The sequence below is a fragment of the Prionailurus viverrinus genome, chromosome F2, assembly GCF_022837055.1.
Source record: "Prionailurus viverrinus isolate Anna chromosome F2, UM_Priviv_1.0, whole genome shotgun sequence".
NCBI classification, from domain to species: Eukaryota; Metazoa; Chordata; class Mammalia; order Carnivora; family Felidae; genus Prionailurus; species Prionailurus viverrinus.
Window position 1 is genome coordinate 29,878,385 of NC_062578.1, and position 18,680 is coordinate 29,897,064.

Sequence of the window (18,680 nt, forward strand, 5' to 3'; positions counted from 1 at the left end):
GATACGAATTTGGGGGGGGGGGGTGGGACACAACCATTTAGTCCCCAGCAGGAGGTTACTGCAATAACTTGGGTGACAGGTGATGGGGAGTTCCTATGACATGGTGTGGTAGTAAAGGACAGAAATGAATACAGTTTTAAATATATTTTTTTAATGTTTGTTTATTTTTGAGAGAGAGAGAGCACACGCACAGTGTGCGAGGGCACACACACACACACACACACTCATGGGGGAAGGGCAGAGAGACAGGGAGAGAGAGAATCCTGACGTGGGGTTCGATTCCACGACCCTGGGATCATGACCTGAGGCTGATCAAGAGGCTGATGCTTAACTGAGCCACCCAGGCACCCTCAATACAATTTTAAAGGTGGAGCAGACACCATGTGTTGTTTGATCTGCTGTGGGAGGTGAGAGAGAGGAGTCAAAGATATTCTAAGGGATTGGATATTCAGAGTATTATATTTTTACTGAAGTTTTCAATATTGATACGTTGAAGAAAACAAACCAAAGCCAGTAAGATTCTTGGGAACACTGGAATTCGAAAACATTTGGTCTAATGAATCTCAATTTGTAAATCAACGTGTGGGGACGTTTTAAACGAAATTAAATTTTAGGGGTGCCTGAGTGGGTCCGTCATTGTGTCTGACCCTTGGTTTCAGCTCAAGTCATGACCTTACAGTTTGTGAGGTTGAGCCCCATGTCATGCTCTGTGCTGACACTGCAGAGCCTGCTTGGGATCCTCTCCCTCCCTCTCTTTCTACCCCTCTCCCGCGCTCTCTGTCTCTAAAAATAAACAAATCAACTAAATAAATAAATAAATGTAAATTTTAAATTAAATTGAGTTAAATTTTGTGTAACACAATAGTTAGGTACATTGGCATTTAAAAGACAAGGACCTGGAATTGAAACCATCTTGCAGGGCATGGGACACTCCTGCACAACTGAAGAACTCTTTGCCAGGGATTCCGTCACTGCTGTTAAGAAATATTGGTGCATTCTTTTTTTTTTTTATGTGTATTTATTTTTAAAATCTGTTATTGCACGTCAAGGCAACAGAAGACAGAGTATTTTACTGCCAGCTATTTAGGTCCATTCCCTCCCCTCCCCCACTCAGCTGTGGTCTCAGTGCCTTGAGGGCAGATGTGACCTCATGTATTTCTTTCACATCCTCCTAGAGAGAATGGCAGAAGATGCCTTTACTTTGGTGTGCCTCTCTCTGTCTCTTCCCTTCTTCCTCTGTCTCTCGTTTACTGTCTCTGTCTCTCTCTCCACATACATGCGGTATATACTCTCATTTTATACTCTAATTTCTTACCGGAGTGCATGGAATGATATATGCAAAGATGATTCTAACCATGGTTAAGGGCTGACTTTTGCTTCAAGGACTTAGCATACAGGAGATGGTAAATAAATATTAGCTTTTATTTATTATTATTTTTTAATGTTTACTTACTTTTGAGAGAGAGAGAGACAGACAGAAAGAGACAGAGCGTGAGTGGGGGAGGGGCAGAGAGAGAGGGAGACGCAGAATCCAAAGCAGGCTCCAGGCCCTGAGCTGTCAGCGCAGAGCCAGACATGGAACCTGACCCCCATGAACTGTCAGATCATGATCTGAGCTGAAGTCATGCTTAACCAACTGAGCTACCCATGCGCCCCAATGTTACCTCTTATTAATGGTAATAACAGGAGGCATCTAAAATGATTTGATGGAAGCAAACGCATGCCTTACTTAAAAAGTCTTCTAGCCGCTATCACTTTGCCTACTGTCTTAAACTCATATCTTAATAATAGAATTTAAAAATTATTGTCAGAGTGCCTGAATGGCTCAGCTGGTTAAGCAACCGACACTTGATTTCAGCTCAGGTCATGATCCCACAGTTCATGGGTTTGAGCCCTGCTTTGGGCTCTGCACTGGCAGTGCGGAGCCTGTTTAGAATTCTCTCTCTCTCTGCCTCTGTCTCTCAAAATAAATAAATAAGCTTAAAAAAATGTAAAAATTATTGTCAAATTAATGAAGTTTATTTTCTTAATCTTAACATAATCTCAACTCGTTAATATTTATTTCTTCATATTCTCTAACAAATTTTGTTCACGTGTAGTTGGTTTTTTATTAGAAATAATACTATTGAATATGTATTATTCACTTATCATTTTGTAAATATGTTTCGATGTTTCTACCCGATTATCATAGTTATCATTTTAACAGCTGCATACTAGCCCATCAAATTTACCGATAGTTCCTTCCTTTTGGGTTGGACCATTTGTTTCTCATCTTTAGTGAGTTATATATGATGTTTCTGCCTAGGCTTTCTGACATTGATTTTTCTTATCCTCTATTACACATAACCCCTCCTCCATGGATTATTGTCTATTTTCTTGGTTTCTGACAATTGTGATTTACAGATGCAGGCTGACATCAATTCACCCATCTGCTTTAGCTCTGATCAATAATAGTTGCTTGATCCTTCCAGCTTTTCTTCAATATTTACATTCCTGTCTCCCAATAGCTAGTGCTTCGGATCTCTGTGGCTCAAGAAGGATTTGTTATAGCTTGAGGCATGTGTGGGAAATCGGTTGGATGTTTCATGGTAGGAGAGAAAACCTATCCCAGAATAATTGAAACTTTTTAAAAATAAAAGCCACATATTTCTTCTTTCAATGAAGTTCTAAATTATAGTAAATATACTTCCAGGGTACCCATGAATTGCCTGATGATAATAAAAAAATAATAGCTGAATATTGTTTTCAATATTGAAGAAAAGCAAACAAACCCACAGCAATCATAACATTACTTCATGTGCCTAAATTAGGAGAGAGTAATGCTTTCATAGAAGATGTGATCTGGGCTCAAATAACATTCATCAGATGCAAAGGATTTGCTCTTGACTTCAAGGCACATTAAATCTCTCAAAGTTAAGGTTCAATATAGACATAGGTCAGATTCCATGACAAAAACTCAAAGAAAGCAACCAAAATAAGATAACATAGTAAGGTTGTAGGTAAATAGTCTACAGAAGTCAATTTTATATATTTGATAAAAAGGAGGAAAAAACTCTATTCAACAAGCAAGATGAAATGTTTAGGAATAAGTGTGCAATCTATGTAAGGATCTACATAAAGAACATTAAAAAAATTAATGTCTATTTATTTTGAGAGAAAGAGAGTGGAGGAGGGGCAGAGAGAGAAGGAGAGAGAATCCCAAGCAGGCCCCACACTGTCAGTGCAGAGCCCGATGTGGGGTTCGAACTCATAAACTGCAAAATCATGACCTGGGCCAATATCAAGACTCAGACACTTAATGGACTGAGCCACCCGGGCACCCCAATAAAGAAAATCTTAAAATGCTACTGAAACACATAAAAGAAGATGAATATATGGAAAGGTATTGCACTTCTCTAATAGGAAAAATCCATATCATAAAGATGTGATTCAATAAAAATAGCAGCGGCATGTTGGAATTATTTTGGAATCAAACAAGCTAGTGCTGAAGTTCAAATGGAAAAAGGAGAAACAAGAATCGTCAAGAAAAATCTGGAGCAGTCTTGAGGAAGGTTAGCTCTTCCCCGTATTGAGACATACTTTAAATCTTCAATAATAAAAATAACGTGACACTTGAGCAGAATGACAGATCAGTGGAACCAAAAAGAAAAAAAAAAAGAGAATTTAGTATATAAAGAAGGTGGCGCCCCAAATCAGTAGGATGAAGATAGAGTTTTCAGTGAATGATGATGTTCGGTCAATTGGTGACATCATAAGCAACCTATAACTTGATAGCGCGTCTTTGTATCGACCTTCCTCCTGTTTCTCTTCTCCCATCGCTCACTCCTCCTCTAGATCACACTTTACAGTAAAGTACTTGCATGAAAGGCTTTGTTGCAAGTTCTGGTTTCTAGGAAACATAGGCCAAGGCACCTTTTCATCTCTAACCTCTTCATCCCTCTGCCCATCTATACTCTTTTCTTCTTTTATAACTTGTCAGAGGTTATACGTTTCCCATTCATCACTCCCTTTCCTGTATTTATTTAAGTCTTGGTCTTAACAGTCATTTAGATGCAGTGCTCGCTGTCAGTAACTGGCTAAAGATTTTCCTCTAGCTGATTCCTTAGGAAGGGTTTCCGGGGACGATATTCCCTGAATTCTCAAGAGTTCAAAAACAATCTGTCCGTTGACCTTACACCTAAAACCCAGTTAGACTGGCTATAAAACGTGTAAGTCACAATTTTTCTCTGAAGATTTTGTAGGTGTTTTGTTTTGTGTTTTGGCATTGGAAGGTATAGAAAAGTCTGAAAGTAGTCTAAGGTCTTTTTTTCCTGAGTGCCCAAAGAGTTTTCTTTCTTTTAAAAGTTTACTAACTGTGTTAGTGTATTTCCCAGTATGGGTCATTCTGGGTCGGTTTACTCTGGGAAGTGGTGCATTGTCAGTGTGTGGAAAGTCATTTATTTCAGAGAAGTCTTCCTGATTTTTGTTTTCATTTTGCTCGTTTAAAAAAATTTTTTTTTATCTCTGTGCTTATTGTGGGACTTTTACCATGTTTACTTCCCTGAAATCCCCTCCAAATTTTACATTTATTTCTGTTGTGATGATAATTTTATTTTACTTCATTCCTAAACTCCTCTGGCTCATGTTCACCCCTCTCTGTTATCTTGATATCTCTTTTCAAAGTTATTGTATTTCTGTCTTATGCCCTTGTTACATAGAGATGATGGCTTCATTGGACTTCTTCCCCTTGCTTTAACTCATTGCAAAATATTTGTCCATAATTTTTTTCTGCTCCATGGCAACTTCTTTCTGGTGAGATTTTCATCTTCCATCTGTTTTTCTGTTCCACTTCTTATTTATTTTTCCTCCGAAAACTTTTGGGTATGGATCCCGTTTTAGTGCTTTTTGAATTCCGTATCAATAAAGTATGCACATTTTTCTCAGGTAAGTTATTTGTAGGAGGCTCATGATATCATGATATGGATGAGTCAAGACTATATATCAGGCTAACTTGAATTTTTCTTGGGATCTAATACAATAAGTCCTTATTTCTCCCTAGCTTGTGGAGATAAGTTGATAAGCTGCTATGCTTTTTTTTTTTTTTTTAATCAGGAAAGGTCTTTTTTTTCTTCCACCGCAAAAGAAATGGACTGCTTCCTGCAAATATGGCAGTGTGTGTGATTCCCCATCTAATCTCATGTTCTCTGCCTCTTGGTTCCAAGCCAGGTCCAGGAACCTCATGCTGCTCTTTGGTTGCCCCTATTCTCATTACAGCAAAAGGTTTACATTTAGCATCTCATGTGGTCTCCCCAACTTCAGGAAATTTATTTTGTTGGCTCTTTGTGAGATCTGCTACTACTGAGCTCCTTCTGTGTGGTATTCTAAATCTGCTCCTTCCTCCAGTCTCTACTGCTTTGGGCAGTCTTCCCACTTTTTAGAGCCTAGAGTTTTAGCTGTCTCCTCGTTTTACTAAAAATGGCACCAGAAATAGAGTTTGAACTGTTTTGTTTTCCTTCCCCCGTATTTCTTGTTTTTTGGATAGTTTTCAAAAAGAGAAGAGGTAAATACTGACTTAATGTCACTATGTTCCAAAAGAAAACCCTAAGTTTCTCTATAAGCAATTTCCTCATGAATGCCATCAACAAACATTTGATTCTACCTACACGAAAATAGGCTTTGTTCAAGTGCCCAAAGAGTTTCCTTATCCAGATTCCATTATGACACTCTTTTATGCCCATGTTCTTATTACATGAATACTATGTGCATAGACTGTATGATCCCCTCGTGGTGCCTTAACTCAGGTGATCCACTCACGCACCATAGTCTATGGTCTCTCGTGTTCTTTCACTTCGTATTCCTACTACAAGTATTCTTGCATCTAGCTGATATCTATTCCCTTCAAATTTAATTTTCTCCCAATTTATCACCATGATAGATAGAAGTTTCGTTCTGTATCCAGTTTAGGCCTGCACATGATGTTCATTTTAACAGTCTCTTGGTAGTACATGAGTTCCATAACCATCTAGTATATCTGCCAAGAAAAACCCAATCTCAGATTAATCTAAATGCATCTTCTCTTCTCTAATACTGAGAACTGAGAAGAAAACCAATATCACACAACCAGTGAGATGTGTTACCAACACAAATATATGGTTCCTACTCTCAGCCAAACAGTAGTTATGGTAATCATCATCATACTAACATTAACTGGTTAATTTATTTAAAGCTTTCTTATGGGAAGGAAGAGAGACTTTGCAGTCTTTCCCATTCCCTACTCATGTTGCTTTTATTTGAAATCTAGCTCCATATCTTTCTAGCTGTGTGATTTAGGTAAGTTATTTGACCTCTTGGTCTCAGTTTCCTCATCTACAAAATGAGTAAAATAAGAGCATCTACCCTTTAGTGCTGTTGGAAGGATAGAGTGAGATAATATGATTAAGGGAGAAGATTAGTATATGTGGAATTTAAGAAACAAAACACATGAACATATGGGAAGGGGGAAAAAAGAGAACGTGAAACAAACCATTCATAAGAGACTCTCTACACTAGAGAATAAACTGAGGGTTGATGGAGGGGAGTGAGTGGTGGATGGGCTAAATGGGTGATGGGCATTAAGAAGGATGCTTATTGTGATGAGCACTGGGTGTTATATGTAAGTGGTGAATCACTAAATTCTATTCCTGAAAACAATGTTGCACTATACGTTAACTAACTAGAATTTAAATAAAAATTAGAGAAAAGGGATAAGATTGGTGTCACACACACAGTTTATACTCATTAAGTGGTAGCTAGTGTCAGTATAATTTCTATATATTTTTAAGACACGTTTTTCAGACAAGACAAACTGAGACACAGACTAAGTAATTTCCATGGAGTAAAATTCCACAAAGGCAGTATTCTTACTCTGTTTGAGCTACTGTACCAAAATACCACTTGGTGGCTCATAAACAACAGAAATTTATTTCTCACAGTTCTAGAGGCTGGAAGTCCAAAAATAGGTTGCCAGCAGGGACAAATTTTGGTGAAGGCCCTCATCTGATGTATAGACTGTTGACTTCTCATGTCACTCACATGGCAGAAGGGGTTAGGGAGCTCTGTGGGGTTTCCTTCATAACAGCACCAATCCCACTCATCAGGGTTCCTTCTTCATGACCTGAGCATCCTCCCCAAAGCCCCACCTCCTAATACCATTACTTGGCACTATTGAGTCTATTACTCAACAAATAGGTGCTAAATGAAAGAATGAATGAGAGTCTATTACTCAACAAATAGGTGCTAAATGAAAGAATGAATGAATGAATGAGCAAATACACTTTCCACAGATCATACAGCTAATAAGTGGCAGAGCTAAAATTTGAACTTGGATCTTGTAGGCTTGTTAGTCACGTCTATTTCAGCCACATTCCATTGCTCAGAGCAAGGCATAAGACCAACTGGATTTCAAGGGTTGGGGAAAGAGGCTCCAGTCCTTGCTAAGAAGAACTACAAAGAATATGTGGCCATAAGTAAACAACCACAGATATTCTCTCCCATTCCCTACTCAAATCTTTACCACTCTCCTTGTTCTTCATATATGTCCACTTTGAGAAGGTAAATAATCTCTAACTTATGGAGAAAATGGAGAATCTTAGACAGAAATTACTTTTGTTTCCTGTTTCTACCTGGCACTTAATTCACTGTAGATTGTGCCTCTCCTATCCCCCAACTCCCCCATCCTTGGCCCCACTCCCAGGAATTAGTTGTTCTGATACTTACCTTTTTATTCTTAATTCCAGAGTCACGGATGTACAGGTCTTATTCATGAAAAAGGCTAGTCTCTTTACTGTTATGCCTGTTCCCTACTTCCACTTTTTCTTCAATAAACTTCCATCATTGCTAAAATCTTGGAGTAACTTAAATATCTGTTTTTAAGCTTCATGCCATTTTATAAACATGCTGGTATCTTTTTCATATTTTGGAAAAAAACACTCCAACTTTACTTTATCTTTTGCTTTTAGTCACATGAATGTATTTACAAAGAGATATCTCCACTCACCATCTGTTTTTCTTTGCTTTCTACTGATGTGTCAACCCGTCAACAATAGGCTTTTACACGAACATTCCAAAAAACACAAATTGTTTCCACAAAGGTTACCTATGACTTCCCGATTGTTTAACATAATGGATTTGCTTGAATCATTACTGGATGCTTTTTATAATTTCACTAATTTCTTTTCGCTACTCATGTCTTAAATGTTGGTTTAAATTAATGATTTTGCTCATGACTGAAATAATATGATCTCATACTGGATGATCTCATACAGTCCCTGGTACTGACCATCATCATAATGGCCATATTATCTCTGATATGTGCTCATAGACTCATATCCAACTCCCAAATGGACATTTTCCTCTGGATATTCTACTAGCAATATATCAGTTCTCCACTGTTGTATAATAAGCCATACTAAAATAATATCTTTAAAAAACAACAATTTATTTGCTTATGATTCTGTAATTTGGAGCTCAGATGGGTGGTTCTTCTGCTGGTCTGGCCTGAGGTCACTTAGGTGGCTGCAGTAATCAAATGGGTTGGCTGGGGATTGGCTAGTACAGAATGGCCTCATTCATGTATTGGGGGATCTCATCTCAGAATGCTGGGATGGCTGCAACTCTCTCTCTTTATGTTCTCTCTAGTCCTCAGAGGCTAGTTTCTTCACAAGGTGATGACAACCTTCCAAAAAGTTGAAAATAGAAACTGTAAGACCACTTATCGTGGGGACTTACCAGTCACATGTTACTTCTGCCATATTCTCTTGGTCAAAGCAAATCATACAACCAGCTATATCTTAAGAAGTGGGAAAATAGACTCTATGTCTTGCTAAGAAAACCTGTAAAGAATTTATAACCATATTTAAACTATCACATACACCTTATATTTAACATCCCTCAACCACTGTTCATCATCTTCCTTAAATTTTCTAATACTCCTATATTTTCTTTTTTAATTCACATGGTCTCCCAGGCCATAAATCTAAGAGCGTTTATTGACAACCCTCATTTGTTTATCAAGTCCAATCAAGCTCCAAATTCTGTCAAGTTTATCACCTCACTTTCTCTCAAATCCATTTTTTCCTTCCTATCATGTTAGCTTCAAGTTTTGTATGGATCTTCGGATTGAAACTCCAATTTGGCTCTGTAATCTACTTGCAAGATTCCTGCTAGGGTGATCTATCTGAAGTGCAAAATGATCATAATGAATCAAAGTAGATGTATACCCTTTTTTAACAAACTTATTTTTTAATGTCTGGCATCTGAATCTCATTCCCATGCTTGATTTGTTTTATCTCTTTCTACATTTTTCCCCCCTCTTGCTGTTGAAGCTGGAAAGAATTATCACTGTTTCCCTAGCCTGTGGCTGCTGGGGTGCATAACCATAGCAGACATGCCTACTACAGACTTTGAATCTAAAGCAAAAAGTGGCAGCAACACCCAGTCTCCCAGGCAACAGTACCAAGAGTCGCCTCCAAAGTCCAGTGCTGGGAGTTCCAGCATCTGACCATCAGATGTAGGGCATCGGCATTTTTGTCCAAACAGTTTAATGTCATGGTCCTGCCGTGTTTTGTTCCTGCCTATTTTCTGCTAGTCTTCTACATAATTCTATGTATCACCCAATGGATTTTCAACATATTGGTTTTTCTTTTTTTCTTAATATTGGCCAGGGTTGGTTTTTGTTGCTTGCAAATCAGAATTTTGCATGCCTCCTACAATTTTGCCTCATATCTTTCAATGAATCATTCAAGAACTAATGTCGAGTAAACATTTATTGAATGAATTATTGAACCTGGTGTCTGACTTGGAGGGGCAGGCAATCTATAGAGGGAGAAGAGACCCATAAACATGAAAAAGTTCCATGATATTGTTGTCAGTAGTTTGTAGTTGGATAAATTGTAAATTACTTTATGAAGTTCTCTCTGGGCTTTGGCATGTGTTCTATGTTGGTGCTGTTAAAGAAAAACCATTATGTAGGCTTGGCTCTTAGGGCTAGCATTTAAGAGAGTTCAAGGACACATAAAATTATTTTAATTTTAAAAGAAAGACAGTGGTGCTCTCTTTTCTTAATAAAGTGTTGGTAGAAAGTATAATTTAATCAGTTAAGCCTTGGACTATTTTACAATGGCAAGAAAAACAAACAGCTACATTCAGTGCCACTCTGTATTTTATTTATTTATTTTTTAAATGTTTATTTACCTATTTTTGAGAGAGAGAGAGAGAGAGAGAGCAGGGAAGGGACAGAGAGAGAGAGAGAGAGAGAGAGAGAGAATCCCAAGCTGACAGCACAGAGCCCAACACAGGGTTCGAACCCATGAACTGTGAGATCATGACCTGAGCTGAAATCAAGAGCCAGACGCTTAACCATCTGAGCCACTTAGGTGCCCCTCTCTATTTTAGAGTATAACAAATTTACTCTGACCCAATCCTCTTGGCACAATATGGTTAGAATCAGTTAATTAGTGACCGACATTCATTCATAATTCTAAATGACATTATGGAATGTCCAGAAGTTTCCAGTAATCTCATTCCATTTTAGCTGATTCCTGCTGAGTTAAGTGTTCATTGGTAGAAAATACAAAGATGCATGTTATTTGTTACTAAATAAATGAAGCAAGTAGCAAGTATAATAGTATTTCCAAAAACTTTTATAAACAGTATCCTTCACTTTTCATTCCAGACTAATATGGCCTTTGAATTCATTGTGCCTTTGAATATATGTGCTGGCAACACTTTATGAACCAAAGAGATCAGGGAAAATCTATTAGAAATGCAAGACTTGATCTGGGTTGTGACACATGACAAAGATTTAGATAAGGATATGCAGAGAAAGACAAAGGAGGTCATTAGTGAGTGGAAAGACAAAGGAGGTCATTAGTAAGTGGAGAATGGAATGGGCAAGATATATGGAAGAGGGACTGTATTTGGCATGTTAGAGTGAAAGTAAAATCCCAGTTCAGTTGAGGAGAATTAAAATAATGCAGTAATTAGAGAAGGGGTTGGGGAAGGTAAAGTTAAGGATAAGGAATAGCCATCGACAATTTGTGAGTGGAAAAGGAATGGATGTAGTGTATAGACAGATTAATTTGACAGTCATATGCATGATGGATGGAAATGAAGAGATATTGGAGTCAAGAAGAGTAGGTAAGTTGGTTAGCGCAATTATTACCGCATGGAGTTATTGTCATTATCAGCTCACAAAGATCTGGCAGTGAGTCAGGTAACAGTAATGGAAAAAAAGCCGAGAATTTTAAAGATGTTATGAAGTATAAATTCACAGAATTTAAAGATCATACATGGAAGGAAGTCCAGAGAAAAATAAATGAAGAGTTAGAGAATTAGTAGCTTGTTGGTTTATTAATGTAGAGAAGCATGGCTTCACTAACACATGTGAAGTCAGAAGAGGACAATTTTAAAGGTAAAAAGACAAATCTGTTTGCAGATATGTTGACTTTGAACAGTTAAGTGGAAATGTTCAAATTCCATTTGTATATTTTAACCTAAAAGAGGCACTCTGGGCTACAAATTATCCTCATAGAGAAGATGGTTTGGTCTGGGATGAACGAACTAATGAGAAAAGTAGATCTCTGGGAAGTGGCCATTCATTAGAGATTGGAGGAGAACAAGAAAGCAAAGAGAACTGAGAAGGAGCTATCTGAAAAAACAATGGAAAAGTGAAAATGGAATCTGGATTTGGAGGGCTAAGCAAGAATGGATACATTAGTATTGTTAAATTCTATTCCAGCATTTCCCAAACATCCTTAAGTTTATTGCATTTTATCCGTATGAATTATCTGCCACTATAGAACAACACTCCCTAAAACAAAACCAAATATTTGCTATATCAAACCATTTCTGCAGGTTAGGAATTCAGAAGTAGCTTAGATGCAATGTTTTGGTTTGGGGTCTCTCATGAGGTTATAAACATGATGGCAGCTGAGTTTGTAGCTATCTGAAAGCTTGACTGGGGTTGGGGAGTTTTGCCTCCAAGATGGCTCACCCACATGAGTAGAAAGTTGGTACCGGTTGTTGACAGAAGACCTCAGTTCTTCTCCACATGGATCTTTCCAGGGGGTACTTTGCTGTCTCTGAAGCATGGCAGTGGACCTCATCCATAGCAAGTGAGCCAAAGAGAAAACAGGAGAAAAAAACACAGTGTCATTTATGACCTAAGCTGAGAAGTCCCACTCCATCATTTTTTGCAATATCCTACTGATTAGGCATATCAGCCCTATTCAATATCACAGAGGACTAGACAAAGGTATGAATAGCAGGGGGTGAGGATCGTTGAGGGCATTTTAAAGGTTGGCTACCACAGCATGCCACTTCCTGTCACCAATCAGAAACTTAGAAATATTTAGCCTTTCCTATAAAACTACTGACTTTTAAGAAATCAAGTTGATGAAAAATTTCCTAAAATAATGAGAATACCCTATCTTTTATAATTAATTCTTTTCTTCTTTCTGGCTCATTCGTTTTTCATCAATACCTGCTCTGAACTTGTAACTTGGAATGCAGTATTATGAAGTGATTGGTTAAATCCATGGGGTCAGTCACCAGACGCCAACGTTATCCTCCTTAATGAGACATTTAATGTAAAGCGGATGGATTAGTGATGTTCCCAGGCTCATTTGTTGATTATTAATGCTTGCTTTTCCTGTCTTCCCAAAGCGTGTAATCTGCTTTAAAGGCACATTGATTTTTTAAATTTTATTGTAATTTTATATTTATCCTTTTATCATTTTTTTAAGGAGGCTCCACACCCATCACGGAGCCCAACATGGGCCTTGAACGCACGAGTCCAAGATCAAGACCTGAGCAGAGATCAAGAGTTGGATGCTTAACTGACTAAGCCATTCAGGTGCTGCTATCCTTTTATCATTCTTAAATGCTCTTCCAATATGATAAATAAGCAAGGCCTTAATTAATTAATTAATTAATTAATTAATCAATTACATTAATATTTAGTGAAAACACAAATGGCATTTTCAAAATAAGCCATTCTTCTCAAATTTGAATGTGCAGAAGAATCACCCAAGAAGCTTGTTTACAAATGCAGTTTTCAGGGCCCACCAATAAAAATATACTCAGTAGGTCTGGTATAGAGCCCCGGAAATGGAATTTTAAATGATTAGTCAAGATGATTCTGAAATAAAAAAAAAAAAAGATGATTCTGAAATAGGTGATCCATAGAATGATAAAGTGTTGCATTCTTATGAAAAACTTTCATTACCTTATAATGTTTATATCCAGCATTTTGCCAAATAAATTGGAGAGAATAAAAGATTTCTGAGAAAAGTAGCTACCAAATATTAGTTCTTAAAATAATGTATTTTAGGCACATACCTAAGGGAAGAACAGAACTTTCCATAGTTACTAGCACAGGCCTGAAGAAAGAGGTAATGTGCAAAGCAGCAAGGTGTGGAGATAATACCAGTGTTTCTCCCAGGGTAATTGTAAGGATTAAATAATTAACATGAAGTGCTTAGAACAGTAACAGTCACAGAGTAAAACTTTCATAAAATTTTCTTGATGATTTTGACACTCTACATTTTATCGTTTAGACTGGACCAGAACATATATTATTCTTCTCTTGGAAACAGTGGTTAAAGATGACCACCCATTAATCAGTTAGTAGGAACTAAATATTGCTGTCAGATTCTATTGCGTATATACTCTTAATAGTTTGCAGTATATAAATATGAAGAGTGAAGTGTATGTAGTCCTTACGTCCATGAGTTCAGACATCTTCCAAAAATACCTAGCTGCTTCAAGCTGAAAAACACAAAAGAGAAAAACAAACAAAAGAACTTCTGTATTAGGGCTTCCTAATACAGGTTTCCTGGGGCTGCTGTGACAAAGCACCACAACTTTGGTTTTGGTTTAAACAACACAAATGTATCCAAGAGTCACATGCTCTCCCGACTGAGCCAGCTAGGTGCTCCTCCCCTATTATTAACATACTAGTACATTTGTCACAACTAATGACTTGTTATTGATACATTATCAGCAAATCCATACTTTATTCATATTTTCCAAGTTTTTATCTACAAGTTTTTACCTAATATCCTTTTTTCTGTTCTTGGATGCTATCTTAGGTACCATACTACATCGGGTCCTCATGTCTCCTTAGGCTCCCTTTGGTTCTGACAGTTTCTTAGACTTTAGTTTTTCACGATACAGACAGTTCTAAGGAGTACTGAGCAGATGTTTTGTAGAACCTCATTGGAATTTATCTGATGTTTTTCTCGTCATGAGAATATGGCTGTTTGCTGAGAAGGAACCTAACAGGATTTTGAGGGTCATCTAAAATGTACAGGGGGGGAAAAAAGCCCATCAAGTAGATTATATAGTCTCACAATTCTGGAGGCTGAAAGACTAAGATCAGCCTGTTGGGAGCGTTTGTTCCTCCCGAGGGCCATGAGGCCCGTTCCAGGCCTCTCTCCTTGGCTTGTAGATGGCCTTCTCCTCCCTATATGTGTCTGTGTTCAAATATCCCGTTCTTATAGGACATGCCGAATTAGGGTTCACCCTTGTGACTTCATTTTAACTTAATTACCTCTGTAAAGATACCAGGGGTTAGGATTTCAATATATGGATTTGGGGAGGACACAATTCAACCCCTAACAGCCTCTCTCCAATCTCCTTGCAAGGTTTCGTCTTGTTTACAAACTTTCAGATTGGGATTGAGGGTCCCTAAAGAGTAGGTTTAGAATACACACATGCACACATACACACATACAAAGATAGTCAAAGCCTGCTTTTCCCACATACTGCTTTTTTTTTTTAATGTTTATTTATTTTTGAGAGAGAGAAACAGAGCATAAGCAGGGGAGGAGCAGAGTGAGGAGACACAGAATCCGAAGCAGGCTCCAGGCTCTGAGCTGTCGGCACAGGGCCTGATGTAGGGCTGGAACTCACGAACCTTGAGATCATGACCTGAGCCAAAGTTGGACACTCAACTGACTGAGCCACCCAGGTGCTCCCCCACATACTACTTTTGTAATAAAGCTTTTTTTTTTTTTTTGAGTAGGTGGAGGTGGTAAAATTGGCGATATAAAGGAGTGAAGCATCTTGTCCTTGCCCTAGCAGGGCTTACACTCACAGGGCACACAAGGAATAAATGTGTAGAAAAAAAATGAAATAACAGTACAGAAACGTCTATGAGCTGAATTGAATTCAGCTGAGAGTGTGGCCGCATGATTTGGGGGTAGCACAGAGGAGGTGCTCAGTAAACCATACTTATCACTATTTCACCACTACCTTGGTGTTCTTTCAGAGAGACTTCATATGCAATAAGAATGGGCTCTAAGCAGGAAGAAAAGGCCAGTAAAGTAAAACTCGTAGGGCATATTTGTCTGGAGTCGGTTCTTTTGTGTATAATCTTAATAACAGGGACTAAGTGGTCAGTCATTTTCACTTTTTAAGTAAATCAGATTAGAAAGTCTTCCCTTTGGTTATTCTTATTTTCTTTGGCTCTGAATTTCTGTCTCTTTTAATATTGTCCTACTACTATACATCACATTGTAAATCTTTCATTTTTTTTAACTGTTTATTTATTTATGAGAGAGAGACAGAGAGCAAGCAGGGGAGGGGCAGAGAGAGGGGGAGACACAGAATCTGAAGCAGAATCCAGGCTCTGAGCTGTCAGCACAGAGGCCGACACGGGGCTTGAACCCACAAACCGTGAGATCATGACCTGAGCCGAAGTCAGATGCTCAACCGACTGAGCCACCCAGATGCCCCTGTAAGTCCTTTCTAATAGCTTTTGGAACAAGATGAGATATAAATACAGTAAAATGCTCTGAAGGAATTGTCTTATTTTGTTTGCCATAAGGAAAATACTTTTAGAGGTCAAGCTTTCAAAAGCTTGAAACTATAAACAAGAAATATGAGCTAAGGAAAGGTCAAATACTGGATAAAACTGAATCATGTAATTTGGATAAGATGTGTGTGTGTGTGTGTGTGTGTGTGTGTGTGTGTGTGTTATGAGAGAGTAGAATTGTGTCAATTTAGTCGAGGGTAGGTTTACTAGGAGAAAAGGTCACCAGTCCATAGCTGCATGCACTTCATAATAAACTAAGAAACGGAAGTGAATAATAGTGATTTATGGGATTCCTGTTGATCCTGACATTTCATTATTTTTATATGGAAATAACGTTTCTAGTGCATGCTTTTGGCATTATGTTTCCTCATCCTGCTCTGAAATAATATATACATTGCCATGAACCAACTCATTTTATAGTTTTCTGACTTCTATCAGGAAAATAGTTGTACCATAAACAAGGTTCTTGATCTATTTTTAATTGTGTTTCTGAAGGTATGAAAAGGAATGGCATGAATATGAAACCTAAGACTCAAACCTTACTTCTTACAAATTACACACACACACACACACACACACACACACACACACACCATTCCACTAACTGGTAAACACAGTTTTGAAAGAAATAACAAAATTAAAATGATAAACTTTATTCTTCCTCTTTAGCTGAATTTTTACACCAAAAATTTAACTATGCTTTTTTTAGAATTTTTTTTAATGTTTATTTTTGAGAGAGAGAGAGATTGAGAGAGAGCATGGGAGGGGCAGAGAGAAAGGGAGACACAGAATCTGAAGCAGTCTCCAGGCTCCAAGCTGTCAGAACAGAGCCCGACATGGGGCTCTAACTCACCAACAGTGAGATCATGACCTGAGCTGAAGTCAGACACTCAACCGACTGAGCCATCCAGGTGCCCCTAATTATACTTTTGAAACAGTATGATTACTTAAGAACTAGAGAACAGAGCTTTATTTGTAGCAAGATTTTAATATGGTTCTCCTCATTGCCTACCAGTTTTTTGTTTAATATGGAACTTTGTCATAAATGATTCAAGGCACAGAATTTTAAGAAGGATGGAGAAAGTTTGTTGGGTCTGGCAAAAATCTGTGGCCTATATATTATGATTTGGCTACAAACTCATTATATGGTTATGACTCTGACCTCTAGTCTACCATTTCAGGATAGGAGTGTTGTAGTCAGATTGGACATGGGATTAAATCTTTATTTGACACTCAGTCGGAAGAGGTACTTTATCTCTCTAAGCCTCAATTTCTCCATCTGTAAAATGAAGACAATGATACCTATCTTATAAGACTTTGAAGAGAATAAAATGAGATAATAATATATGTGATCAATGCCAGGCATTATCTCTCGGAGCACTTTCCAAGCATAGTTCAAAGGCTAATTGAATGAAATTAGAGTGTTTAAAAATAAGACTTATTGAAAATTAGACTTGGAGGGAACAGTGGTAGTTAGATTGGCCAATGCCTTCTCCAAGTAAACATCTTTTGACTTTATAGCTTCTGCTCTAAGATCGTCGGTAAAGAAGTATTCGCCATCTGCCAGTGTGGTTGGCTCAAAGCTGAACTGTTTTAATTACTACCACATTTGCTATGTCATTTTATGAATAAAATATTGACATGCTGCCTCTAAAATCACATTGGAAAAGGAGATCACGTTATTGCGATACAAGGCTGTGGACTTTACACTCGCAATGACTATGGTTCACATGGCAGGAAAATATGGCAACACCATGGTATCTAAATGAAATATCTCATGCCTGGGAGTGCATCCTTTATAAAACAGATGGTTCTTTGTTGACAACAAAATATGATTATGGTGTTTGCATGCAAGAAATTTTATACTATCTAATTATAGGAATCAAACTAGTTGTAACTGTTTTGGAGTGCAAAGCTTCTTCAAATGTGTAGGAAAATTTTGTACTCTTAACTCTATACGATTGAGAAAAATGAGATACAGGTAAACTATCACTTTAATGAATACTATTATGATGACCAGATCTACAAAACAAGACTGTTTGCAGGTTCAGACACACGATCCATTGTTACTGTACAATCTGTTAATCTGGCTAGTCTGGCTTCAATATATACTACTGAGCCAAAAAGTTAGCATAACTGATGCTATGTTCACTAGGCCCTTTCTATTTAAGACTTCATATTTATTAATATTGCCTTGACATTTATCATTGCATTGTAAGTGGACTTCAATGCGGCAAATGTTTCTTTAACAGATATGAGGCAAGAATGACTATCCTTGGTTTTAGAGAGAGTCTAGGGATCAGGTAGATCAGCAGAATCATGAGCGGGGGTGGGAAGAGGGAAAATGGAGAAGTTTCTGAGTGAGCTATCTTTAGTTGATAAATGGAAGTAAATACCCTCTATGTCAGTACTTTCAACAGAGGTAATTTTTCCCGGGGGCACTTTGAAATGTCTAGCGATATTTTTGGTTGACACAGCTCCAGGAGAGGTGCTATTGGCATCTCTTGCGTGAAGGCCAGGGATGCTGCTAAACGGGACAGCCCCTCACCGCAAAGAATTATCTGGCCCCAAATGTCAATAGTGCCAAGAGTGGGCACCCTGCAACTTGCAAGTCTGAATTACATCCCCTTATATACATTGTATGAATCGATATATCTATTTCAGTTGGACTTGTAATGTAATAAAGCAATTCTTATATTTTCTCAGTTTCATCCATATGGGATTCTACTCAAATTGTATAATTTAAAAAATAGTTGCTTTCTGAATGTCACAAGAAAACAACATTTCACAGTGATAAAACCTATCCTGAACAAACAGTAGCCTTAGTCTTTCTCTAAATATAGCA